We start from the raw sequence: 27,826 nt of genomic DNA, 5'->3' as shown, positions 1-27,826 counted from the left end.
CAGCTCATACTCATTTTTCTATGGACATGTTTGTCATTTTCTTGTTAATTTCCTTTTTATTTTTAGGGTATGAGGTCTTGGTACAATACCTCACCCGGACATTGTATGTGGTCTTTTTTTTTTTTTTAAATTGGAAGACGGCTATTGCTTTATTTCTAATGTTAAAGTTTTTAATACTTTGGGGACTTATTTTTTTCCCCAAATGGATATCCGGTTGGGGAAGCCCCATTTACTAAATAATCCATCCTTCTTCTGAAGAGAACTGTTTGTCATATAATAAATATTCACCTCAGATACCTTTCTGGGTTTTCAACTGTGGTGTCTTTGTCCGTTGCTGTATCAATTCATCATTGACTTAATTATAATACACATGGTATGTTCTCTTTCTGGTAAAAGGCAAGACCAAGCCATAGTTCTCCACATTTTCCTTGGGTTTTCTCAGGATTTGTGAAGTTAAAGATGTGTTCTGTGTGACGTTAAAGATGAAATAATCCTCATGTTGCTAAATAGAGTGGTCAGTGTTCAAGCCTAACTTGCTTTAACTAACAGGAGGATGTAACACTGCTGGTAACTCTCCCCTTCTCTTGGCTTCCAGGATACCACACTTGTCTGGTTTTTCTTTGACATTTCCAGCTCCCCTTTCTGTGTCTTTGGTCAGATTCTCCCAATCTCCTGATTTCTATATTTCATGGTTCAGTCTAACATCTGTGTTTTCTCCTTTGGTTATTTTCTTCCAAGCCATGAACTGACTGCTAAATTTTATCTCTAGACTGGGCCTCTCCCTCTTTCAGACCAATATTTAGAACTGCCTATTTTACAGATGTACTTGGATGCCTACCAAGCATCTCAGCTAAAGTGTATCCCAACCCAAGATCCCAATGCTCCCTTATGAAAGAGCCCTTCTTAATGTTTCCCTAATCCCGGTTACAGACAACTACATTCTTCTGGCTGCTCAGGGCAAAAAACCTTGGAGCCATCCTTGACTTCTGTTTTCCCTTCACACTCTACTGTGTTTCTGCCAGCAATTCTTACCATCACGTAAACCAAATTTATCCAGACTTTGACCACTTTCACCAGCTCTAGAGCTGCCATCCAAGCCACCATCATTCTTGTCTGGATCATCCTAATAGTTTCATAACTAGTGGACCCTGCTTCTGCTGTCACTCTCCAAGAAGTGTGTTCCCAAAAAATCAGCAGAAAGATACTGTTAACAGACTGACCAGACAATGCCATTGCTTGAAAATCTGCCAATGGTCTCCCAACTCAGAAGCAAACCCCAAGTTCTTACTATGAGCTGAGAGTCCTCAACAATTTGGTTCTAGCCCTCCCGCCAACTTCTCCCCTCATCTACACTCTGCCTTGTTCTCTCTCCTCCAGCCATGATGACCTCCCTGCTGTCTTCCTGCCTTAGAGCCTTTGCACCCGTTTGCCCAAGATGCATTTCTGCCAAATCTTCACAGGTAGTCATCTTAGCAATGCTCTCTGGCCACCAACCTACAATTTCAACATTTACCCAAACATCACAACTCCTTTACTGGCTTATTTTTCCCCTGCAGCACTTACCACTACTTACCTTACTATGTATTTTACTTATTTAACTTTTTCACTGCCAAATTCACTCACTACAATATAAATTCATGACAGTTCAAAGAATAAAAAATTCCCATCACACACAAATTCATCCAGAGAACAGAACAGAAAGGATATGTTTCCCAAATCTTTTTAGCAAGCCAGCATACTCTTATAATAACAAAGCTCAACAAGGATATTATGAGAAACGAAAAGTACAAGTGAATCTTGGTCATGAGCATAAATGGAAACATCCTAAAGAAAATATTAATAAAGTCAGCATATACAGAAAAGCCTAATTTATTCCAGAAGTCCTAAGTTGGTATAATATAGGGAAATGAACTAATATAATTCTCTGCATTAAGAAAATAAATGAAGAATATCCAAAGATCATCTCATTAGTTGCAGAAAGCTATCAAATTCAACACCATTCCTGGTAAAAACAAACAAACAAACAAACAAACAAACAAAAAAACAACCTCTTGGCATTCCTGGTAAAAACTCTTGGGATGAAAAGTCCTCATTTTCACTTAATGGTGAAATGTTGAAAGCTTTTCCTTCAATATCTCTACAATATTGACTCTTCTAATCCATTTCTCCATGTATTAGACCTTCTTTAACATCTCCAAATAAAATTTGATAATTTTCCCCTTAGCGGTCTTACCCTTTATTTTATTCCAGTAGTGGCAATGTCTGCAAGTACCCTTTTCTCCTTCCTGGTATGTATAACAGGATTCTGTTTATACAACATACAAAAATAGGCAAAATTCTATGACAGCGCAGAGGGGGCACACAGAGAAGGCAGAAAATGAAAAAGAAAAGCCAAGCACTTTCAGTTATAAAGGTCAGTGCAGTGGGGTCCCTTTAAGGCGACTTTGAGCAGAGGGGGATTTCACACCATCTATTCTCAATAGAATGCTAGTTACATGATGGTTTGCATCATAACCACTGTTTCACTGAATATTTTATGTGCCTTGTCAAGTTGTACTTCACAATAAAAATAAACATTAAAAAACTTAAGGTAAAATTAAAAAGAGCGTGTGCATGAAATCATCTGGGGTTAATACCTTCGGTGGCTTATTTCTTAGATCACATTTTTTCCCTCCATGACTGTCTAGGAACTCAAAGGTTCTCATTCTGTTTTGGTCATCTTGGTTTTCCCAGAAAATACTGCATTTCATATTTTTGAGATGAAAAAAATTTTTTTTAATCTTTTTTTTTTTAAGATTTTTATTTATTTATTTGACAGACAGAGCTCACAAGTAGGCAGAGAAGCAGGCAGCGAGAGAGGAAGGGAAGCAGGCTCCCTGGTGATCCCACGACCCTGGGATCATGACCTGAGCCGAAGGCAGAGGCTTTAACCCACTGAACCACCCAGGTGCCCCTGAAAATTCATTTTTAATGTTTTCTATTTTATTAATTTCTTATTGTATATTAATTTTCCCTTTCTGGCTTAGAATAATTTTGATGATCTTATTCTAACTTCCTGACATTAATATAGTGTGCATTAGTTGTTACTGCTCATCTAGTAATCATAAAATAATCAAGTGTCTGGCATTTACCTTTAACTATGTAAACTGGTCATAAATTAGAGGCCAAAAAATAATGTATAATACAATAATTATTTCCTCTTTGAGAAAAGTAGAATTTGGTTTTATTTCTAAGAATGGTGACAGCATTATTTGGTTACTTATCTAGTTATTAATAAAATTCTAGTGTAACTACAATTGTGGTCCGAAATGTGGTTCGTATATTTAAAAAAAATTGTTCTTTGAAATCTAAGCTATTCATTTCCAACTAACACGTATTCTCTGGTTCAAAATACACATATTTTTAATGTTATTTTTATTATCTAGTTTCTATTGGTTCAAAATACACATATTTTTAATGTTATTTTTATTATCCAGTTTTTACATATCCTTTCTATATATCCTGCTCTCTTCTTCACTTAGCAAAGACTGATAGAAACATGTTTCAAAAACTTCCCATTACAACTGCGGTTTTGCCCATTTCTTCCTGCATTTCAAGTAAGTTTTGGTCTAGATATTAGATCCCCTATAATTGGGTACATCAAAGGTATGAAAAAGTTTCCTTTTACCCCTAAATGTAATCAATATAATATGTGGTCTGCTGGCTAATTCTCTTTTGCTTTAAGTTCTACTTTTTCTTGCATTTTTATTGCCAATATGCTTAATATTTATTTCATATCAAAGCTGAGGATATTTTTCTTTTAGTAACAGTAAAGTATTTTATACTTTTTAGAATAATGTTTCCTTATTCCATTATTGTCTTTTTGCTATATTACTCAACTTCTTTTGTCTATCTAGGGACAATTTAAATGCTGTTCATTCTATTTGTATTCTATTAGTATCACTTAAAAATTTTCAGGAATTATACTTGAATTATCTCTCGCTCCAAATCAGTGCAATGGCATACACGGACTCATTTAGAAGATGAGGTATTTAGCCCATGTTTATTTGCTACCTCTTTCCTTTCCCTATCTTAATGCGAAAGTACAAATATTTTATATTTCATAAGTTACACCAAATAAAATTGGAGAGAAAATCCAGTTAATACGTCAGTAAAAATAACAACCTTAAACTATAAGTTCTAAGCATGAATCCAGCTAGAGGAAGAAACTATTTAGCTATTGGGATGTCCATAATTTTAAAACTGATTCATGAGAGATCAATCAAAGATTAGGGATATTTACCTCTTGTTATGTACATTGCAAAGAACTTTACAGCTTATTCTTCTTTAGTTTTTGAAAATATTTGGACTTCATATTCATGTAACTCAAACCAAGTAAAACAGTCAACTCCCAAAAGAAATAGTACAAATTATAGTTAAAACAAGAACAGGAGTCAATCTTAGTAATAACAAATAACATATAAATAAACAAGAGATTTTGCCTATGGAATTGGCAAAGATTGTTTAAGTATCTAGTTTTGGCAAAGAAGTCCCCAAAGAGACACTCCTTGTCCCCTACTGGTGGGAATTCAAATATGGAGAAACTTTCCTAAGGATCATTTGGCCGTGTGTATCAAAAATCTTTAAAATATGTATTTTCTGGGGCGCCTAGATGGTAGAGTCGGTTAAGCAGGGCTGTGAGACTGGCCCTGCTTTGGGCTCTGCACTCAGTGTGGAGTCTGTTTAAGATTCTCTCTCCCTCTTCCCCCTTCTACCCCCAGTGCTCTCTCTCTGAGATAAAAAAATAAATCTTTCAAAAGACATACGTATTGCCTATTTTACACAAGAAGAAGAGGGGTGTCTGGAGAGCTCAGTTGGTCTGCCTTCGGCTCAGGTCATCATCTTGTGGTCCTGGGACTGGGTCCTGCACGGAGCTCCCTGATCAGCAGGGAGTCTGCTTCTCCTTCTGCCTACCCCCAACTCGTTCACTTGTTCTCTCTGAAATAAATAAAATCTTTAAAATAACAAAAAAAAAAAAAAAAGAAGAAATAAAAGAAAAAGAAAAAGAAAAAAATTGGGGCTCCTGGGTGGCTCAGTGGGTTAAAGCCTCTGCCTTCCGCTCAGGTCATGATCCCAGGGTCTTGGGATCAAGCCCTGCATTGGGCTCTCTGCTCAGGAGGAAGCCTGCTTCTTCCCCTCTCTCTGCCTGCTTGTGATTTCTGTCAAATAAATAAATAAAATCTCAAAAAAAAAATTATTTTGCAAAGATGCTTTCCACAGCAGGTTTCTTTTGTAAGATACTAAGAAACAGAAATTACTTAAATTTCTAAAAGCAAATATAAATGATGAAAATTAAAAGAACAAAAATATTAAGTTTAAAAAATGTATTATATAATAAAGAATCTGACTTTGGGGCACCTGGGTACCTCAGCTGATTTGATGTCCAACTCCTGATTTTGGTTCAGGTCATGGTTTCAGGGTCACAGGATGGAGCCCAAGTCAGGCTCTACACTCTTTGGGAAGTCTCCTTGAAATTCTTTCCCTCTCCTTCTGTCCTCCCCCTGCTCATGTGTGTGCACACATACTCTCTCTCTCTCTCTCAAATAAATCTTAAAAAAATAAAGAGTGTGACTTAATCCAAGAGAAGTCAGGTCTTTACCCTTGGTTTCCGGGAGATAATCTATCCTGATAGGAATGTCTGTTAAAGGTGAAAGACCTCACAGTCTTTCAATGGGCCATGCCAGAAAGACTAAACCCTGTGATTGCAGGTGGGGGCTTTGGGTCATGCATATCGACCAACCTATCAACCAATCATTCCTACATAACAGATCCCCTGTAAAAATCCTGAACAGCAATGGGAGCTTCCTGCGTTGTCACACATGTAGGCCCGGTGGTAATGCGTCCTGAGGACAATGGAATTTTGCATCCCAGGGTCTGCCCTATGTGGTCTCTTCCTTTAGCTGATTTGTTGACTGTATCACTTCCTTGTAATAAACTGTAATTTTGAGTATAATAACTTTCAGTGAGTTCTCTGAGGTCTCTAACTAATTATCAACCACGAGAGTGTATCTGGGAACTTGCAGATCTTGTAGTTGGTATTGGAAGTCTTCAGCAAACTCAATCCTCTGGAAGACTGTGCCTTTAACTCTCACAATTCGGCTAGCTCTCAGTAAACCCCACCTAGGGTTTATAAATACAACTGTATTTACAGGCATCTGTACATAACATATGTGGCTGGAAGTAGATACTCTAACATATTAGCACTGGTTTTATCTGGATGCTGAGATACTATTATTGTTTAGATTGTCCTTTTCTATGTTTTGCTCATTTTCTAAAGCATATATTTATTTTGTTTTTAATCCAAAGATAAATATTTTTACATGATTATGTAGTCAGCTTTTTAATTTAAAACCAAAAAGATAGCAAAATTTATCTTAATTGTCAAAGCCATCACTCTGGGGATGCGCAGCACCCATTTTTACCTCAAGTGACAACTGAGTGTCATCACTACGCACATCAGTTTCTATTGTTAGTTCCGTAATATTTGATAAAAAACAAATAAAGAACAGGATTTCAGCATGGCAGCTGTCAATGGCACAAGAAGCAGGACTGGCACAGGTTCCTCACAGAAAAAGGAAGAAATGCCTTATGCATTTCTGCCATTTCTGCATACTTGAAATGAATGGGGAAAAGAGAAAGGGTAAGGAGGGAAACTGTAGTGCAGGAGTCCATCTTTCTTCCATGTGGAATCTAATTGCCTGTTCTACACACAGAATTTACGGGGTGTATCTGCCAAGCTGGGATACTGGAGTAGATGTAAACAAGAAAAGGGACCCGAGATAAAAAAAAAAAAGACCCAAGAAAAATGGCCTCAGCTGTATTTTCCATTAGCTACAATTTTATTCCTAATGGAGACATGTTTGGAATTCTGGACAATATAAGTGAGTTTGTTCAAAAATCAATAATGTCAAGCTGACACTATAGAACATACAAAAATGTTTCCTTAATGGAACAAAAAAAGAGGCCTGACTAAGCAGGAGGGGGTGCGGACTGGCCCATACCTTCTAAGCCCAAGTCCACCACAGGTGGTCTCAAGTTCTTAAATTTAAAGAAAAGGCAAAATTACCAACATGTACACCTCATGTGATAATCAATTACCTAATGTAAAATGCCTGAAATAAATACACTTAGTATGGATTATGTCAGCTCTTCAATTAGGAATAAATTCACGGTCATTTCGAAAGCTGCTTTTAATGGTGTTCTTTGTGGCAACTTCTTTTCCCCCGACACTCCTCATCATCCCACCTTAAGCTATCGGTCCCCCAACAGCGAACCTAAGGAATCAATCTGCTAATGTATAATTTGTAAGGCTCCTCTGACTAACAAATGGATAATTGATTCCTTCACAAATGCTGCATCCCCATGGACACGGAGCGGAATGAATAAGAAGGAAGATGGATTTCACTTTCGTTCTCTGAGATCCTCTAGTTAGCAATCCCAACATGCACATGGCCACCCAGGCAGCCTCATGCTCTGTAGTCACACTTAGAGAGCAAGCTGCACTTACATTACACGTGTGAAAAGCAAACGCCTGTTCTTTCATACTTGGGAAAAGCTCTTTTTACTGCTTATTTTACTCTCCCCTGATGATACACCCCGAGGTGAGCAAGACCTCCAGCTGGATGTAAGAAGTCTCTGAAAAATACATCTACTTGAGGGGTTTCTACACATCTACAAAACAAACCCTTATTTTCTCTCTGACTTACTCTATGGCCAGAACAACCTAACCTTTAGCTATAAACTCCCAAATTGTCTCCGTTGCTCTCAGATTTCATCTCAGGGTTTCAATACTCAGTACCAGGCTTGAATAGCTGAAGAAGAACTGACAGTCCCCATCTGGCACTCATTGCCCCACGATACTAACTACGCAGCATTCCATTGTTAAAACAGTATGCAAGGAAAGTGTATGCTTGCGAGGTTTTAAAGATGATCCTATCTCTCTAAGATTTAATAACTACATTAATTCGAGCTTCTTGATGTGATAATCCAGCTTTTAACAGAAGCTGCTGTTTCTGCGGGTGGAAGAAAAACGCTTTGTCAGCAGCAAATTCATTCCAATTTGGGAAATAATTGGAAAATTTAAAAAGCTACAAAGTCCTTGTTTTCCACTCTGAAGAAATGGAAGGAGTAATGGAGAAAGGAGGCACAACCTCATAGAAGTTATGTTTCAAATTTTGTATGATAATGTGGCTGAAATATTCTTTATTCTACAAACAACTACTGACCAATTATAAATCTATACTTTCAAAAAAAATTCTTTTTCACAGAAATAGAAAAAAAATCCTAAAATTCATAGGAAACCACAAGTTTCCAAATAATCAAATTAATCCTAAGAAAGAAAAAGCTGAGGCCTCACACTTCCTGATTTCAAGCTTTATTACAAAACTATATTGATCAGAACAGTATAGGACTGACATAAACGTGGACACTGAATCAAGGGCCCAAATAAACCCATGCTATCACTTAGTATTTCAAGAATAGTCAATGATGAAAGGACAGTCCCCTTAATAAATGGTGGGAAAACTGGATATTCCTATGTAAATAATACAACAGGACCCCTATCTTATACCACTTACAAAAATTAACTCAAAATGGATTAAGAACTTAAAGGTAAGATATGAAGTCATAAAACTCCTAGAAGAAAACATAGGGGGAAATCTTCTATGACAGTCTGGGCAATGATTTTTTTGGACATGACACCAAAAGCACCAAGTAACAAAACCAAAACGCAGCAAGTGGAATGACATCAAACTAAAAGCCTTCTGTACAGCACAGAAAACGATCAATAAAATGAAAAAGGCAGCCTACAGAACAGAGGGCACTACGTGCAAACCATGTATCTAATCCAGGATTAATATGCAAAATATACAAGGAATTCATACCACTCAACAGCACGAAAACAATCTGATTTAAAAATGGGCAGAGGGGGTGCCTGGGTGGCTCAGTTGGTTAAGCAACTGCTTCAGCTCAGGAGTCCTAGGGATCCCACATCAGGCTCCCAGCTCCACAGGGAGTCTGCTTCTCCCTCTGATCGTCTACCCTCTCAGGCTCACTCTCTTTCTCTCTCTCTCTCTCTCAAATAAATAAAATCTTAAAAAAAAAGTGGGCAGAGGACTTGAACTGACATTTCTCCAAAGAACAGAGACAAATCGCTGACAAGTACAGGAAAGGTGCTCCATGTCACTCATCACCATGAAAATGCAAATCAAAACCACAATGAGTTATCACATCACACCTGTTAGGAAAGCTATTATAATAGCTAACAAATGCTGGTGAGGATGTGGAAAAAAGGGAACCCTGGTGCACTGCTGCTGGGAATGTAAGTTGGTATAGCTACTATGGACAAGAGTGTGGGGACTCCTCAAAAAAATCAACACTCAAACTATCACATGACCCAGCAATCTCAATTCTGGGTATAAATCCAAAGGTAATAATGCATGATCTCAAAGAGATCTGTACTCCCATGTTCACTGCACCATTATTCATAACAGCCAAGATATGGGAACAACCTTACTATCCACTGACAGATGAATGGATAAAGAAAATGTGTGTGTGTACATACACACACACACACACACACACACACACACACACACACAGAGGGGATGTGTATATATGCACATACACATATATATACACATTTTTATGTATGTGTACATATATGTGTATATATACATACATGTGTGTATATTATATATTATTATATATTCCATATATATATAGAATATTATTCAGCTATTAAAGAAAAAATCCTGCCGTTTACAACCCCACAGATGGACCTTGACGGCATGATGCTAAGTATGTCACACCAAAAAGGACAAATACTTATATGTGGAATCTGAAAACACCCAAATTCCTAGAAATTGAGTAAAATGGCGGTTGCAGGGATGAGGGGGTGAGGAAATAGGGAGATGTTGGTCAAAGGTACAAAGTTATAGATGAGGAAGTTCAGGGGCTCTCTGGTACACTATGGTGACTGTAGTAAACAAAACTGTGTTCTATACAGTTGCTGTATAGTTGCTGTGAGAGAAGAGCTTTAATGTCCTCACCATAACAACATCAAATGGTAATTATATGAGGCAGAAGTTAGCCTGACTGTGGTAAACATTTTGAAATATGTGTGTGTCAGTTCATTAACACTGTACACCTTAAACTTACATATTATACATCAATTATATTGCAATAAAGCTTGAAAAAATGAAACTGCATACTCTAAAAACAAAGTACTAACCTATTATGTAAACAAGGTTGATTTCTGAGCAAAAAGTATTTTAAACAACTTATATGTTAGTTAAAATATTAAGCACAGTTATTTTAATGTGAAACAATTACATGTCTGCTATTTGAGGTAGTGTCCATTGTATTTCTAATGCAAGAATTCCAAAATACCCTCCCAGCATCACAGCGTACTGAACGACAGAACATTTCCTTTCATGATTCAAGTAGCTTTATGGTTCATCAAAGCTTTTTTCTGATGCTGCAAAACTCTGAGTAAATATTAAATTACCTTAAGAGAGAGTACATTGTCTACATCTCCTGATAGCCTTAATAAATATTCTGTAACTTCCACAAAAATACTGTTTGAGGGGCGCCTGGGTGGCTCAGTGGTAAGTTAAGCCGCTGCCTTCAGCTCAGGTCATGATCAGGGTCCTGGGATCGAGCCCCACATTGGGCTCCTTGCTCAGCGGGGAGCCTGTTTCTCTCTCTGCCTCTGCCTGCCTCTCTGCCTGCTTGTGATCTCTGTCTCTCTCTCTCTGTCAAATAAATAAATAAAACCTTTAAAAAAATTAAAAAAAATACTGTTTGGTAGGAAAAAACAAATGTATTAAATATCTCTAATTTGCCACTTAAATTTAACTTGTATCTTAATGATCAAAAACTGAAATTACCCTGTTAGAAAATCAATGTCCCAGAAAATGATTTAAACTCTAACTAGTGTCTTGAAAATCATCTAAAAGAAGTAAAAACTTCTTCTTTTTTTTTTTTTTTTAGATTTTATTTATTTGACAGAGAGAGAGATCATAAGTAGGCAGAGATCACAAGCAGGCAGAAAAAGAGGGAAGCAGGCTTCCTGCTGATCAGAGAGCCTGATGTGGGGCTCGATCCCAGGACCCTGGGATCATGACCTGAGCTGAAGGCAGAGGCTTTAACCCACTGAGCCACCCAGGCACCTCAAGAAGTAAAAAATCCTTGACAGTCTTGGGAATGAGAAGAATAGAAAGAAGTTCTCAGGAAGAGTCACTTTGTTGAGAAAGAAAAGAATTCTGTCCATTCATTGTGTCATGGCGGTTTTAACTTGAGCTTAAATTTTCTGCATTTTTAAGACTGCTTATCAGTCAGTCTTTGCAAGCCACTGAAACATTCCTAAATACTTAGACCTTTTAAGAGTATCCTCTGGGGCACCTGAGTAGCTCAGTCAGTTAAGCATCTTACTCTTGATTCCTACTCAGGTCAGAGGATTAGAGCCCCCCATCGGGCTCCATGCTCAGAAAGGAGTCTGCTTCTCCTTCCCCCTATTCCTACCCTCCCTCCTTTCCTCCCCTTCCTTCCTTCCTTTCTTCCGTCCTTCCTTCCTTCCTCTCTCTCTCTCAAATAAATAAAAATCTTAAAGAAAGAATTAAATAGTATCCCCTAATCAAGCATTTTCACCACCTCCCCAAGTGCACAGTGGGGGTGACTTTGATGCTGGAAAAAGGGACAGTAGCATTTACCACCTCATCTGACTCATCAGAGCCCAGACTGCTGCATCTGCCAGCACCCAGACCCCACAGTCCTCGGGGACTGCCGGCTGGTGACAGACTCAGACCTCCCGCCCATAGCCATACCCTACCAGGTCAGGACAACAGAGGCAGGAGCAGAGAATGGCCTTCCAGCCTGCAGAAGACTTATTACATGGATGTTCGTGTTCTAAATCCTGACAACCTTTAAAAGCGCAGGGAGGATTTGGAAGGGATTGCCTCCTAAGAAGCCGTTACACTGCTGATTCCTAGAGCTGACTGCATCTTCTGCCCGCACCAGCTACGTCCCCACCAACAAGAGGCAGGAGGCAGGCTTGCACAGGATATCTGCTCAACACAAGGCCTCACCAACCTGGGCATGGATGAAAACACGGCTTCAGTCTAAGGCCAAGTCAGGCTTTTGGTCTACTGTTATTTAGGTATTTATTTAGTCCTCTTTCATTCACACTCCAGGGACGGTGCTGGATGCCAGGTGAACACGGTAAATGTGGGCCTTGCCCTTATGAGGCTGGCAGCCCACGGAAGAGCTGTTCCTATTTAGGACTATAACCTTTCAGGGCCACTACAGACCTGCAGCCGTCCCCAAGCTCGTTCTCCCCAGAGCCTGCAATGCCCATCTGCTGAACAATTCAGAGGGGGCATTTTGGCTAAGTCTCCTTCTGATGCCTCGGGTACTAACTTTGGCAGTTGAGTGAGGAAAACTTTAATGGGAAATCAGTCTGAGCAACAGCATAAGGAGCAAGCCAAGTGTCTTTTGCTAGTATCCACCCCAGAATTACTGAGCACTGACCCACGACCCAACACGGTGCCGAGTTCATGATGCCATTTATGTGAAACAGTCTGTTTTGCTGGAAAACCACTGTTAAAAGAATAAACATGTGTTACATACATAAATGACCTGGAAAGAAATACAACTGACAGTTTTCAAAATGGTGAAACATAATAATATGTGAAGTATGACAGAAAATGATGTGTTCTTAAACTGAGTTATTTGTCCCTACTTATACATGAATCCAACAAAGACACAGAAAAAGAGTGACAAAGGAAAGCAGAGCTGCCAAAGAAATTCAAAGTCATCAGCCTAGCGAGGGAATAGTGCAGAAGAGAAATTTACTAATAAATGCATTTCACAAAGGAGCAACCAATATTACCAGACACCCTCCATGATACAAAGCAGATTAAAGAAAAAGTGGACAAACAGCACCTGCCTTCAACGTGTCTGTGTACACAGGCTTTGGGAATCCAGCACTTTGTGACATTCTATTTTATCATTTAACCATATTACAGATCATTATTTATATGACTAGCTCCACAACCTATTCAACCTGAGAACAGGGGCTGTGTTTTGTCATTCTTTATAATCCATGGACCTACTTACAAAATGTTGACTGAAGGAGTAAGAAGCAATCAGTGAATGAATATGAAAAAGGCGCTCTTCTGTGTGGGGTCATCCAGAAAGCTGTCATAAAGAAGGTGGGACACGGAGCATTTCCATAGGCAAAGACAGGAAAGCACATGGCAGCAAGAGCTAAAGCATAACGTCTGGATACACCTCAGGCCACAATGACGGGCAATCCTGTCGCCGAGACAGCGGAAGCCTGGGGGCTGCAGAGAGGAGCTCTGTTTTATTCCTCAGGCATCAAGGGGGCACACAAGTGTTTTCGGGGACAGGAATAACAGGAATAACAGAATCCCAGCTTTCCCCTGGGAAGACTGCTTGGGGGGGAGGTTGGGGGGTAAGAGGCAGGGAGATCAGCTGGGTTTCACTGCAATAACCCAAGTGAGTTTCAATAAATACTTGACCAAGAGTGGTGGCGATATAAAGAGGGAGCAAAAGAAAGAACGAGCTCAGAAAAGAATCTCAGGGGATATACAAGGTATGGAGGCACATGGAGGATAAACATCCCAGAGATGGAAGCAAATCCGGAGGAGAAAAGAATGGAGCCTTCTAAAGACATGACATCCAGCAGGGGCCTGGAAAAGCCTAGTCTTTGTGATAAGGCAAAGATGAGCTTCTTCTTGGCTATAGTGTTTAGATTCAAAAAGAGACTATACCTTGTCTGACCCACTCCACCCGCTGATAAAGAAACAAGGACCTTCAAAAGATACTGGGTCGAGGGCGGCTGGGTGGGTCAGTTGGTTAAGCGACTGCCTTCAGCTTGGGTTATGATCTCAGAGTCCTGGGATCGAGTCCCACATCAGGCTCCCTGCTCTTTGGAGTCTGCTTCTCCCTCTGACTTTCTCCCCTCTCATGCTCTTTCTCACTGTCTCTCTCTCAAATAAATAAATAAAACCTTTAAAAAACAAACAAACAAACATGAATAAAAAAAAAAAAAAGAAAAGATACAGGGTCAAATTCAAGAGCAGGACCTCGCTGGGGGGGGGGGGGCATTTGAGTGCAGTCGGGCGGGGGAGCCAGGACTCAGCAGAGAAGGACAGAGCAGTCTCTTCTATTCTAGTGGTAATTCCCAACACAGATGTCTCCATGCATCACATAACCCAACTCATCTAAATTATTTTAAATGATACTTTAGCACAGAAATAAATACTGATGTTTTAATACCCAAAGAAATTCAGCTGAAGGGGGACACCATGAACAAGGTATCCTCTATAGGCAGCCCTGAAGTTCCTAGACTAGAGGGTTCTAATGCTACAATTCCAGAAAATATAATTCATTTTTTCCCAGAGAATGCTGCCCTAGAGCACATAAGTTTTTTCTAGAAGAGTTAATACAATAGAAATGGGACTGTCAGCCCCACAACCATGTAACTAGAAAAGAAACAAGCATATTTCTATTCTTTTTTTTTTTTACGATTTTGTTTATTTGACAGAGAGAGAGACTGCGAGAGAGGGAATACAAGAGGGAGAAGCAGGTTTCCTATTAATCCAGGAGCCTGATATGGGGCTTGATCCCAGGACCCTAGGCTCATGACCTGACCAGAGCCACCCAGATGCCCATATTCTTTAAAATTAAGTCTTAGAGGGATACCCCTTAGACTGGACAAGCCCTATGCGTCTCCTACGTACACCTTGGAGAACAAACTTCATCACCAAAAGCAGGTCCAGAAAGACCAACAGAGTGCAAATCCATGATGATGGCAGAGCTAACATGAACATCCCACTGGGGCCCACAGATAACCCTGCATAATTCTCAATATGCACACTGATGATACCATCAGTGCTTAACGCAAAATCTATAAGGAATAAAGATGTTCTTACTTTTCTCTCATTTATAACTGAATAATAGCAACAGCGCTAATGCATTCTCCTTACCTAAAAACATTTGAGAAAGGCTTTGTGCTTCCACAGGTTGAGGGGAAAAAAAAAATCACTTCTCTTAAAAGGTCAACATATCATTTAAATGACAGAGACCAAGTTATTAATCAAATAGAAAACGCCTTATTTTTCAGACATAAGATGAAGAAAGACCACTTGAAATTTCACCAATGCAGCTGTACTTTCACCACAGAGATTGTTATAAGGCTCTCCAGTGTAAAAACATTGCTTTATCAATTCTCCGCTAAGGCATTTCCCAAGCAGATGGTCATCTCTCCACAGTTCTCAAAAGAAGCACCTTGTAAATGAACTTGGAATGCCTCTACACTAAAAAGAAATTCCTGGAGTCAGCTCACCAGACCTGCACCGGGAACATTTGACAGAGTATCAGTACTCAAGTAAGCATGTTCCCACAACACCAGAGAAATAAACCTCTTCGTGACAAGCTATAAAAGGGACCCACGCCCCAAATAAACAATGGATGAGATGAAGCAGGCAGCAAGATTAGTCTATAAAAATGAGTATGTTGGGGCACCTGGGTGGCTCAGTGGGTTAAGCCTCTGCCTTCGGCTCAGGTCATGATCTCAGGGTTCTGAGATCGGGTCCCACATTGGGCTCCCTGCTCATGGAGAGCCTGCTTCCTCCTCTCTCTCTCTCTCTCTCTCTCTCTGCCTGCCTCTCTGCCTACTTGTGATCTCTCTCTGTCAAATAAATAAATAAAATCTTTAAAAAAAAATGAGCATGTTGAGGAAGTTTCTCTTTTTTCTTCCCTTTTCCCTTTTTTCTCCTTTTCTTTGTCCCTCCTTCTTCTAACTTTGCAAGTCCTATACACAATGAACACAGTTAAGGTGAATCCTATCAATGAATTAAAAGAAGTAATGGCTCTCTTTGGGAAGTGTCATAAATGCCGGCGGACAGATGCTTGGCTTGATCTGGTTCCTCGAGATGGGATACTGAGCTTTGCACTAAATATTTTACACCGGTATCTCAAATAATCCTCAAATTAATCATACTGCTCCAGGGTGGGATATGCTCTACATTTCACGAGAAACTGCCAGGATAAATAACCTGCCCAAACTACTGAACATGGGGAGACAGAACCCATGCCTGGCCAGCAGCCACGGTGCCATACAGCCTGTCTCCCACCTCAGGACCACATCCTGCCAACCCAGCCTCCCTTCTGCTGGGCTTCGCTGCCCTGTCTGCCTTCATCTCCAACCATCCAGTCAGTGCTTCTCTTCCCACATGTGTTGCGGGCTAGCTGCATTTCCAATAATGCATCTGAGTCAAGGTCCAAAGGGGAATGAAAATGGAAACCAGCAGGTTTAGGGGGTTGCAAATTTTTGTGTAACCCCCACCCCTACCCCCTGCCCCCAGCAAGGACTGCAGACTCCATCTTGATGCCAAGGAATAAATTCTTGTCTTCACAGAACAGTGAGAATTTTTTTTTTTTCTTGAGGAAGAACAAAAAGCTAAAAGTAAAAAGGAAAACTTTATACAGAAGATATCTTTATGACTTAGTAAGGGCAAAATATTTTTCCCCCAGAAGACTAAAAAACACTAACTGTAAGTGATTAGATTAATACATATTTACTGCATTCATATGAAAAGCTTCTGAACTGAAAATATCACAAATATGGAATTAAAAAAGATAAACCACAGACTAGAAGGCATCTGCCATGCTTCTGACAAGGAGATGTGTCCAGACTCTTTTTTTTTAGCCACCCGAAGAGAGCGCCCAATTCCCTGGCCCCCGACCCGTGTCTGGTATCTGGTACTCATCAGACTTTTAAGGGTTTGGCCAAACTGATGAGTGTGAAATGGTTATCTTATGGTTCAGAAAATTTCACATTTCCCTGACTATTCTCCCTGAAGAGAAACTGGGCATCCTGTCATGTGGTTATTGGAGACACATGGGGTTCTCCATCTGAGAACTTCCTGTTCATCTCTTTGTCCAGTTTCAGTTTCTTTCTGGATTGTGTTTTCCTCACCAATGTCTAAGAGCTCATTGTAGAAGGAATATTTTAACAAAAATATGTGGTTAACATTTGCTACAAACACCCTATGATTATAGCTTCTATAGAACGTAAAAAAACAAGTAAATGAACAAAAACAATAAAAAAAAAAGCTGAGATTTAAAGTATTAATTTAGTGTGAAGATGGATGAAGTCCTAAATGCAAATCATCAGTTTCATTTAATAGAAAGACTTATTGGCAAGTATTAAATTTGACTTGCGACTTCTGATTTCGAGCCTTCACACAATCCACCCTGATCAATGTTGTTATTTTTCCTTGTAAACAGTGAACTTTGTAATTACAAATCAATTTAGAACTTTACACAAATACTCACAAAGTATATGAACTAACAATTCCCAAAAGAGTAAAGAGTCTCATTAGTAACCAGAAAAATACAAAGTGAATCAATAAATTCCCATTTTCTAGAAATCTAAGTGGCAGAGAATTTCTTTTTTTCTTTTTTTTTTTTTAAGATTTTATTTATTTATTTGTCAGAAAGAGAGAGAGTACACACAAGCAGGCTGAGTGGCAGGCGGAGGGAGAGAGAGAAGCAGGCTCCCAACTGAGCAAGGAGCCCGATACGGGACTCGATCCCAGGACCCTAGGATCACGACCTGAGCCGAAGGCAGTGGCTTAACCAACTGAGCCGCCCAGATGTCTCCTGGCAGAGAATTTCTGAATGATAACAGCTAATGCTGGTGACAAGATACAGCGACGTATACACATACAGGGCTGGCAGGAGTACAATTTGGTATAATCTAAATATACTGAAATGCAAAACCTTCAAAGTGTTCATAGCATCTGAACGAGTGATTTCACCCCAAAGATGTGTTCAAAGACTCAGTCACCAGAGTCTTCAGCCCACCCAAGGCTGTTCACCCCAGTATCACTCCTAGATTGAGCATTGGGCAGTAAGCGGATTAGGCACTGGGAAGTTGGCTCCTGGACAGCTCTGGGCAGTAACAGACCAGCTTTTTACTTCAAGAAATGGATTGTGTTAGAATGGGGCTCCCTCCTTCCCCCATCCAATACCTCCTCCCAACTCAGGCTTGGCCAGAGCTTCCTATTAAATACCTGTAGCGACTGCTTCAGATAGAATTATATACCCAACCAGACCCATCAAACCTGCCAGAGTTACTGAGGAAGGAGTCCTGTTTCGCTTATGAGGATGATAGTGCCCTAACATCAGTCTTGGGCTGTGGGCTAACCGTGATGCTCACGAGATGAAGAGAGCCTATCCCAGGGATGGGTACCATATGGGTCTTCTCAGATGGGTACCTCTGAGCCTGGCATCCCCACTTCAACTTGATTTACAACAGGAGCCAATATTTCCTACTGTCCATTAAGCCTGGAGGAATTGGGTTTCTATCACCGAGTAAGGAAAGTGCCCTAATGTATTCAATTTTTTTCCACTAAAGGAAAACGGAATTAGATTTTTAGACTACCTCACTACCTCACAGGGCATTTAATTCTGAGATGAAACTCTTCTAAAAAATTAACAAAATACTGGTTGCCTTTCTGCTAACTAGGTACGCCCCAACAAGATACTTAGCACAGAAGGTGCTCACTCCATTATTTCAAAGAAACCCATTTTTATCTCACCTGAAAGAGAGTACCCATGCTATGCAGAAACAGAAAACAAATCCTTACCTGCCCAGTGACTGCACCCTCACTCACTATATCATTTCTGTAAAAGGTGATGCTCCTCCCAAAAAGGAATATGCAATACAGAACACATAGTACTTACATAAAACAGACCAAAATAGGAAAAAGACGTTAATAATATTGGTAAAATTCTTCTACCTCTCATGGAAGCTAAACTTTTGGTATTTTTCCCTGCCATACATCATTGGTTGGAAATAAAGAAGTTATATATAAAAATTTATAGAAGACAGTATTTGTCTTTTGACTCATAATTTAAAGAAAAGCCAAAGAAGCCAGCAATTAAATAATCTAGATCCCATTCTATGGGGTGCCATTTATAAATGTCAAGCGCCTTAAAGAATACCCAATGATTTGGGCTTACATAAGTGGAAATAAATATTTTGATGTGTAAATATCACCTCCTGGAACACATTATTCCATTTTTTTCTGTAGCTTGTCTTTCTATAGTTATGATTTTTTAACAGCTTTCCTCAGATACAACCGACATACAATAAGCTGCACATATTTAAAGTGCAAATGTGATAAGTCCTAACGTATATACAAACTCGTGAAACCCTCCCCAAAATCAATACAATAAATACATCTATCACCCCTCAAAGTTCCCTTATGCCACTTTATAAGCCCTCTGCATCTCTCAAAGCAATCACTGATCTTGTTGTCACTCTAGATTTGTTTGCATTTTCCAGCATTTTCTATAAATGGAACCATATAATAGATAAGCTTTTCAGTCTGACTTCTTTCACTTAACATTACGGATCTGAGATTCTTCCATGTGGTAGCATGTATCAATAGTTCATTCCTTTTTTACTGATAAGCAGAATGCCACTGTATGGTTAAACCACATTTTGGTTATCCACTCCCCTGTCCATCTACATGTGAACTTTCACACACAAGTCATTGTACAAGTGTATGCTTTCATTTCCTCAGGGTCAAGGGACTAGATCACAGGGTAGGTCTATGTTTAATGTTTCTGAAAACTGCTAAACTGCCTTCCCAAGCTGGTTCTACCATTTTCCACTTCCACCAGTAGTGTAAGTGAGTTTCAGTTTTTCCACATGCTTACCAACACCTGGTACTGATGGTCAGTCTTTGTCATTTTAGCCGATCTAAGAGGTTGTTAGTGGTATATATTCTTCCATTTTACTTTGTTTTGTTGCTATCAACTAACAAAACCTAAAGTGTTCTGACCTAATAGCTGCCCCCAGAAGCGATACACTTCCTCTTCCTGGAGGTATAGAAGAAGGACTGAACAAGCAAATGACAAGAACGCTTTTGAAAAATTTCCTGTCTTGGGTGGGGAGATGACTAAATACTCTTTAGGTTCCCAATTATCAGAATATATCATGATTCCATCAAATGAAAAATACTTGGGAATTTAGGCAAATAAGTAATTTCTAGAAAAGGCTAATAAAGCAAAGCAAACAGAAAATGAGAACTTGTTTAAGGAAAAAGTAATATACCACTAACTCAAGGTATAAATTATCTGTTATCACAGATTATCTGTGATATTATCTGTTATACACAGACACATATATAAAAGCCCCGGCCTTCTGGTCCATGTCATCTGATTTAACATCACTCTAATGGTTTCATTTAGCTCCCTAAACACTCTCAACCCCAAAGCCAGTAACCATGAAGACACTCTCTTCCTTTCCCCTTTGGTCCTTCTGCTAACCCTGCTGAAGAAGTCTCTCTCACTGCATCTCACCATTTTCCCCTGTCTATTCCCCTACTCAAAAGCCACTAGTGGAAAGACAAAATACATATGTAGATAAAAAGGCTGTGATAAATGTTCCTTGCCCTTCCAGATTCCCTGTTGTGTATGAAGGCATCACCCTATCCAGACCCACTTCAACAACTGAGAAATTCTCATTCACCTGTCAAGATTCACCTTAACTTATCGCTTTTCCCACTTGCCATGTTAACCACATCTTCTGAGTCTCCACATTGTTTATAATACTTCCAATGTGCTCACTTTCGACAGGTGCCCGACTTCCAAAGCAAGAAGCACCAGACGGCGGATCCATTCTACTACAGAACGGAGTCTAGGGGTTTTCCGCCAGGCTCCAGTCTGAGTCATGGTCATGTTCCAAAAAGTTCAAATCACTACAACTCTGACTTTGAAATGTGTGGAGGACCAGGGTGATTTCGTTCAGTGAAGAAATACTTTCAATTTCAGCTATTTAGGGGATATTTGTCCAAATGCAGTTACCACTAAGAAGTCCAATATTACCACATGTTGTAAGCATAACACTTCAACTGTTCTAAGTGACAGAAGCATCCTTTAAGATGAGTATGTTTTCTTAGTCACCTCTGTGCATAGAAGCTACCAAAGTTACAAAGCTATCTATAAATAATCCACAAACTGGAAATGATTTAATACAAAAATGTAGAAAATTGGAAATAAGATTTTCCTTGGCATCAGTTAGAATGAGTTCCACTTAAGTAATTCTCAACTCATTTGACACATTTCTTATCATTCGAAATACAGAGTCCAAATATAGAAGACAGATTCTTCTAATACCTAAGAATCCGAGGCCTGTCAATTAGTCTTCAACAGGTATTACAGACACTGACACATTTGAGCCAACAATGCACTGCTCTGATATTATCAAAAGATAAATGCCATGCTTCCCAAGTAATGATGCCAAGTCTGGCAGAGCCTACTATAGATGGGGTTTACTTCAGGTTGGTGAATGTCATGAGACCCAGACAAGAGCAGAGTTTCTCTGTTCAATGATACCTTCCAATTTTTATTTTAGATCTGCTCCAACAGCTCTTTTAATGAACAGTCACCCCGATATTATCCTGTCCACATTTTGAATGAGCCCAAAATTGCTGGGCTCCTCAGGGTAATAACTAGTGTATGGTATCTGTACTAACTCTAAAGAAATGGTCATGTCTGTCTGATCTCCCATAATGTATACACAATAATCTGGCTGTGGCAAAGGAAGGTGTAAACCCCTGTTTATCTGGAAAACCGTCCAGATAGAAGGAACTTTACAGATTTGGACTGTTAGCATTCAGCCAACTTGTATCAATGCCTCACTATCTTTCACTTTTAATGCTGACCACTAAGGATGCAGAGCTAAATCAGACACAGAAATGCCCTCAAGAAGCTCACATTCTATGGGGAGAATGACAGATGCAAATAATCTCAACAAAAATACTGCATGTTCGAGATGTGGCAATAATGCGAAGGAGGAGGAGGTCAAATCATGCGAATGATAAAAGGTGTTTGTGAATATTACAAATGCAGTCTAAGAAGTTTAAAGGAACACTAAATTTTCAGGATTACATTAGCAAAGAGATGAGAGGGCAGATAAGTACTTCTTTTCCCTGAGACATGAAATAAAGATGGATGATCCTGCAAACAATGTTTACGTCTCAATACACAGGAAAGAGGAGCTGATCTGTAATAGAAATGAATTCTTCTAAGCCAAAGAAAGCAGAAGGCCAGGAGTACAATCCAAAAGATGGCCCGGAGACAGAAATGACACCATGCTCATTCAGAGGCCCAGGAAGCAGTCACAGAAACATCTTTTCAAAGCTGGAGAGGGAAATGACCTGTCAGAATGTCTAGTGAGGGAGGCCTACACTAAACCAGACAAAGCAAGGGAGTACAGGGGCAGGGAATACAGAATCAAAGCAGCCCCGGCCCAATTTCCTTCAGGCTTCCTTACCTGGCACCTTTTATATCTAGAACGATCGAAGTCTCCTCAGCTTCTAAACTCTGATGACTTTCTGAATCACCCAGAGCAAGTAGGAAAAATCTGAGTATATGTTAAATACTTGGTAAGTACTATTGAATAAAAGGGTTACTTTCTAAAAGCAGGAGTTAAGGTTCAAATCTCAAAAGGAAGAATGGAACCAACGGAAGAAGGGCATTCCAGAAAGATGTGATGAAAAGCCTGGAAACAAGCATGCAGGTCCGAGACAATCCTCAGGCAATGGTGAGTGGATCAGATGACTGGAGGAGAAAGGAAGGAAAACAAAGATCACAAAGGGAGCTTTGGCCACATGACCAACCAGGATCTTGAGATCTGATGCACCTGGGAAGTCCTAAGGAGCCATCCACTGTTCTCAGAAGCAGTGATTAGACTGACGGTGGGAGATTAAACAGAAACGAAGACCCCCTAGAAGAAGGGATGTTCAGATACCGTCCTGTAAAGCTACTTAAATTCTGATAGAGATCTGGGATTTTATTAGCTTATGAACATGAGGAAGTACAAAAGATTAGCAGTAAGAAATACAGTGTTGGTATAATCCCTAACCAAAAAAAAAAAGGAGAAAAAAGAAAAGAAAAAAAAAAAGAACAGGAATAGAAACATCAATAAACTGCTATCAGGAGTTTATGAAGAATTCTGAACCTACCGCTTAAGAGATTCAGTTGAAAAATTGGTATTTATCTTAATGCAAAATGCCCAATAAAACCCTGTTCTCTTTTGTTTTGTTTTCTTATACCTTTCCTTTTGTAACCATCCATTTGTGGGTATTTATCTGATGTCTCCTGCCATGGCACCATGACAGCAAAGCTGTATCATTTTCTATTTCAGGCAAAGGAAGAAAAACACATGAAGGTAAAGAGCAGAAAATTTATGTTTGGTCAGTGGAGCTCTCTGCTCTCCCTCTAGCACACTTAAGAGAACAAGGATTTAAAACATATAGAACAATGCTCCAAAATAATTTGCTTGTTACTTCCAAGTAATACTCCTAATTAGTAAGCCTTAAATTAATAAGCTTAAGGAAAGTGGATGCTATTGAAGGGAAAGTAACTACAATGATTTAAAGGCATTATAGGGGCATAGATACCATAGGGAAATTTAGAAGGTATCTGAGATCCCCTAAGAATTCTGAATCCCTATGTTATATACTGTGTAAGTTCATGAAGACAGCCATTTTTCAGGGTAATATGGCCTGACCTATATTAAAGGTAATTTTCCTAGCAACCTGAGCATTTTACATGGGAAACTAGGCCCACTTTCATTTTACTCTGAGTTCAAAGAGAAGTGAACTTTATCAATTAAATCTGAATTAACATAAGGTCATATCTAGAAATAACCTCTAAAAAACATGTTAAAACATTAGCATATCTGAATATTCTTATAAGTACTGTGAAATATGAGTATCCACATGCAAAACAAAGCATCATTTCGGTGGTTTTCACGCTCAACCAACAAAAGAACAGTCACAGATGGCTGGGTACCACAGAATCCTCTTTATCTACATTTTAGGTAATTGTAGAAGAATATACAGGGGTAGGAATCACCTCAGTGGTGTGATCCATTCATATAAAGATCCCTGAACAGGAAACCGACTTAACAAATTTGATGGTATTTTGAAATGAGGAGAAGAAAGGATTGCTTCAACAGACAAAGGATAATCTGAATTTTGAATTTTGCTCAAGGGCAAAGATACAAAAAAGTGTACAGGTACCTGTGCGTGTGTGTGTGTGTATGTGTGTGTTACTGAGGTATTAATACAGACTAAAGACCACAAATCTCCAATTCATAGTTCAGTAATTTTTACATGTGTGTGTATATGGGAAGCCATAATGATAGAGAATATTATCAGCATTCCAGAAGATTCTCCTGTGCTCTCTCCCAGGCCAAAAAATAATATCTGATTTCTATCACCAGTGTTTGATTTCACCTTTTCTTGACCATCATATAAAAGGAATCATACAATGTGTACACATTTGTGTCCGGCTTCTTTGGCTGAATGTTAAATCTGTGAAATTCATCTGTTATTATGTGTATAGACAGTCTGTTCTTAATTGCTCAGAATATACCACAATTTACTTATCCATTCGACAAATGATGAATATTTGGGTTGTTTCTAGTTTGGAGCTATTATGAATTAAGCTACTTTAACACTCCCCTATATATCTTTTGTATTGTGTGTGTGTGAGTATGTGTGTGTGTGGACATAAACACTGCACTCATTTGTCTTGAATATATACCTAACAAGTGGAACTGTGCACCACATAGTATTTCTCCTGAAATATTAATGGGAAAACAAATATCTTTCTTCAACATGCAGAATGATTTGTTTGGTTATTTCTTTTACCTCATATGTTTTTAAAGTAAAGTCAGACAGCCTCTAGTGCAATGATTCCACCCTAGTTCAAATAGCAGACTCCCTTGGGAAACTTCGTTAGAGATTCCTCTGTGTTCCCCGCCCCCTGCCAAACAAAACTACCACAATCAAAACTAGAAATGCAGTGAATGGGGTGAAGAGATACTGCTTGAGGAAATAAACACTGTGCAAACCTAAGATCTTTTTATCTTATCTAATTTTAATTTGCTTAAATTATTCCCACTTAGAAGTGAAAACTAAAGCCAGGAGTGTTTATTCATTAATTCTTAAAAATATTTGTTTACTCTCCCTGCATTTCTTTCTTTTTTTTTTTTTTTTAAAAGATTTTTATTTATTTATTTGACAGAGAGAAATCACAAGTAGATGGAGAGGCAGGCAGAGAGAGAGAGGGAGGGAAGCAGGCTCCCTGCCGAGCAGAGAGCCCGATGCGGGACTCGATCCCAGGACCCTGAGATCATGACCTGAGCCGAAGGCAGCGGCTTAACCCACTGAGCCACCCAGGCGCCCTCTCCCTGCATTTCTAATGAAGAATAAAGTTTTGGGTTAAAATGGCAACCATTACATTGAAAGAAAAGCAGCAAATTCAACTCATAATAGTATTTTAAAACCAAAAGAATCCTTTATTAAAAGGAGCGATAGAGAGCCCCACAAAGCAATCACATCATCAGAAACAGGAAAATAAAATAATAGAGGAAAAAACTTGGAGATGAGAAGCTGTAGACTAAAGCTCCTTTCAAAAGAGGACAATGTGTGTTACCCGAAAGTCAAATGCCTAATATGGTAATGTTCACAAAAAAGCCAGGGTGTCCTGAAAAACCTTTCTACAGAAGACTATCAAATTCTTTGATAAACAAAATACCATCAGAATGTTTTCCTCTCCTGCCAGAAAAAATAAGAAAAAAGGTAAGTGGGCAGGCAAGGCTCCAGAGAACTTATTTTTGAAGATGTCACATGGGCAGATTGAAAAAAAAAAGGAAAAAGGTGTGGGCAAATTTAGGGAGGATGATACCATAACTTACTGCAAGAGGACATGGGATATACTTGACATAAAACTGACATCAGAAAGAATATAAGTGAAGGGTTATACTGTGTAGACAAAGACTGAATGAATGAATGAGTGACCAAAGACACGAATAAACTCCTACAACATTTGTCTTGGTTTCTCCTTTGGCAATGGAGTCAGCAGACAGGTAAGTGAACCTCAGTAATGAAGCACTGCAATTTCTTTTTTTTTTTTTTTAAAGATTTTATTTATTTATTTGACAGAGAGAGAGATCACAAATAGGCAGAGAGACAGACAGAGAGATGAGGAGAAGCAGGCTCCCTGCTGAGCAGAGAGCCCTATGCGGGACTCGATCCCAGGCCCCTGGGATCATGACCTGAGCCGAAGGCAGAGGCTTAACCCACTGAGCCACCCAGGCGCTCCAGCACTGCAATTTCTATACAATATTCAGAGGACATTTTTAGAAACAGAGTTGTCACATAATCCTCTACCTAGAGCAGGAAGTTCAAGAGAACAGACAGGTGAGATTTTACTGGGTTGTTTTTTGTTTGTTGTTTTTGTTTTGTTTTGTTTTAATGGTGAGGAGCTACAGGTAACACCGCGAAAAAGAACTCTTCCCAGCATCAGCTACATGTCTGAATAGATGGCAACTGAAAGAACACACATTTAAGTCACCAAGATGGGTGTCCGGGACGTAGATGGAGGTCCAATATATATTCCTCTTGTCTGAAAGATGCTGAAGCAAAACAAGAACCTGCAATTTGCCTGATGTATTAGTACGATTCATGCGCGTTAAGTCCCTTCCTGGACTGTTCCCAAGATTCTGTCAACATTTAGCGGTTCAGTTTCTTTTAAGTAAAACGAAGCAACCTACTTCTTTCCTACACAATGTGCCAGCTTCAGAAACTGTGGTCTCCTTTATAAACTATACCAACCCCTTGTAATAGATCTTTCAACAAGTGCTGATGTAATACCTGTCCCTAATATGAGTGTCCTGCTCACTCCGAATGTTCACACACACGCAACCACAGATGCTCCTGAACCTTTCAAGGAACATCTCAAACACCATAACCAAGCTTTAAATTCCACATTTTCTTCATCCTCAGTGATTCCAAATCACAACCAAAAAATTAAAAAGCTTAGCTCTTCACTTTCAATCAACAGAATCCCCCAAAAATCCAAGCACCAAAACATTCACATAAAAATTAGCTTTCTCTATTTAGATGAGATAAACTGAACCAGCAAGGTGATCAATCTTCCATCACACTTGGGATCTAGAGAAGACAGTGGGGCACATACTTACAACTGACGAAATGAGGGAGCTTCACACTTTAAGGATTTCACAACTTCCCCTGTATATGTAAATTAGGACCAGTATTCACTAATAAAAGCAGTACTTTTTCTTTTAGTATTATAATTCCCCTAGATATTCCACACTGTTCTATTTTGAAAAGAACACATGTAGAAATATTTTAAATACTTCATTTAAAGTCAAATGGATGACCATAATAAAGTCTTTTATTTATTTAACTAAAAAAAACTATTTAACTTTAATTTATTTAACAAAGAATTATAATTCAACAGATTTTTTTTTAAAAGATTTTATTTATTTATTTGACAGACAGAGATCACAAGTAGGCAGAGAGGCAGGCAGAGAGAGAGAGAGAGAGAGAGAGGGAAGCAGGCTTCCTGCGGAGCAGGGAGCCCGATGCGGGGCTCGATCCCAGGACCCTGAGATCATGACCCGAGCCGAAGGCAGCAGCCCAAACCACTGAGGCACCCAGGCGCCCCTAATTCAACAGATTTATAAAAATAAATTTTTAAATGGGGTTTATATATAAAGGTACAAAGTCAAAATATAAAATGTATATATATGCTTATTTATGTATTTATAAACCTCTTTCGTTTTACATTCACATTTATAATTTTTAGCATATACTATAAAATTCAGAGTTACACTCTAAGCACTCTGATTGAATTGATAAAGGCC

The 27,826-nt window shown here is 39.2% G+C and overlaps 1 protein-coding gene across 3 annotated transcripts in view; it reads right to left on the bottom strand.

The window, feature by feature from the left end:
• VPS41 (VPS41 subunit of HOPS complex) overlaps positions 1-27,826 on the bottom strand; it is a 182,834-nt gene that overhangs the window by 110,828 nt on the left and 44,180 nt on the right. The gene's annotated exons all lie outside the window — the stretch shown is intronic.

The sequence above is a fragment of the Mustela nigripes genome, chromosome 4 (genome assembly GCF_022355385.1).
Source record: "Mustela nigripes isolate SB6536 chromosome 4, MUSNIG.SB6536, whole genome shotgun sequence".
NCBI lineage: Eukaryota > Metazoa > Chordata > Mammalia > Carnivora > Mustelidae > Mustela > Mustela nigripes.
Note: the sequence above shows the minus strand (reverse complement) of the source record. Positions and strands in the feature narration are given on the sequence as shown.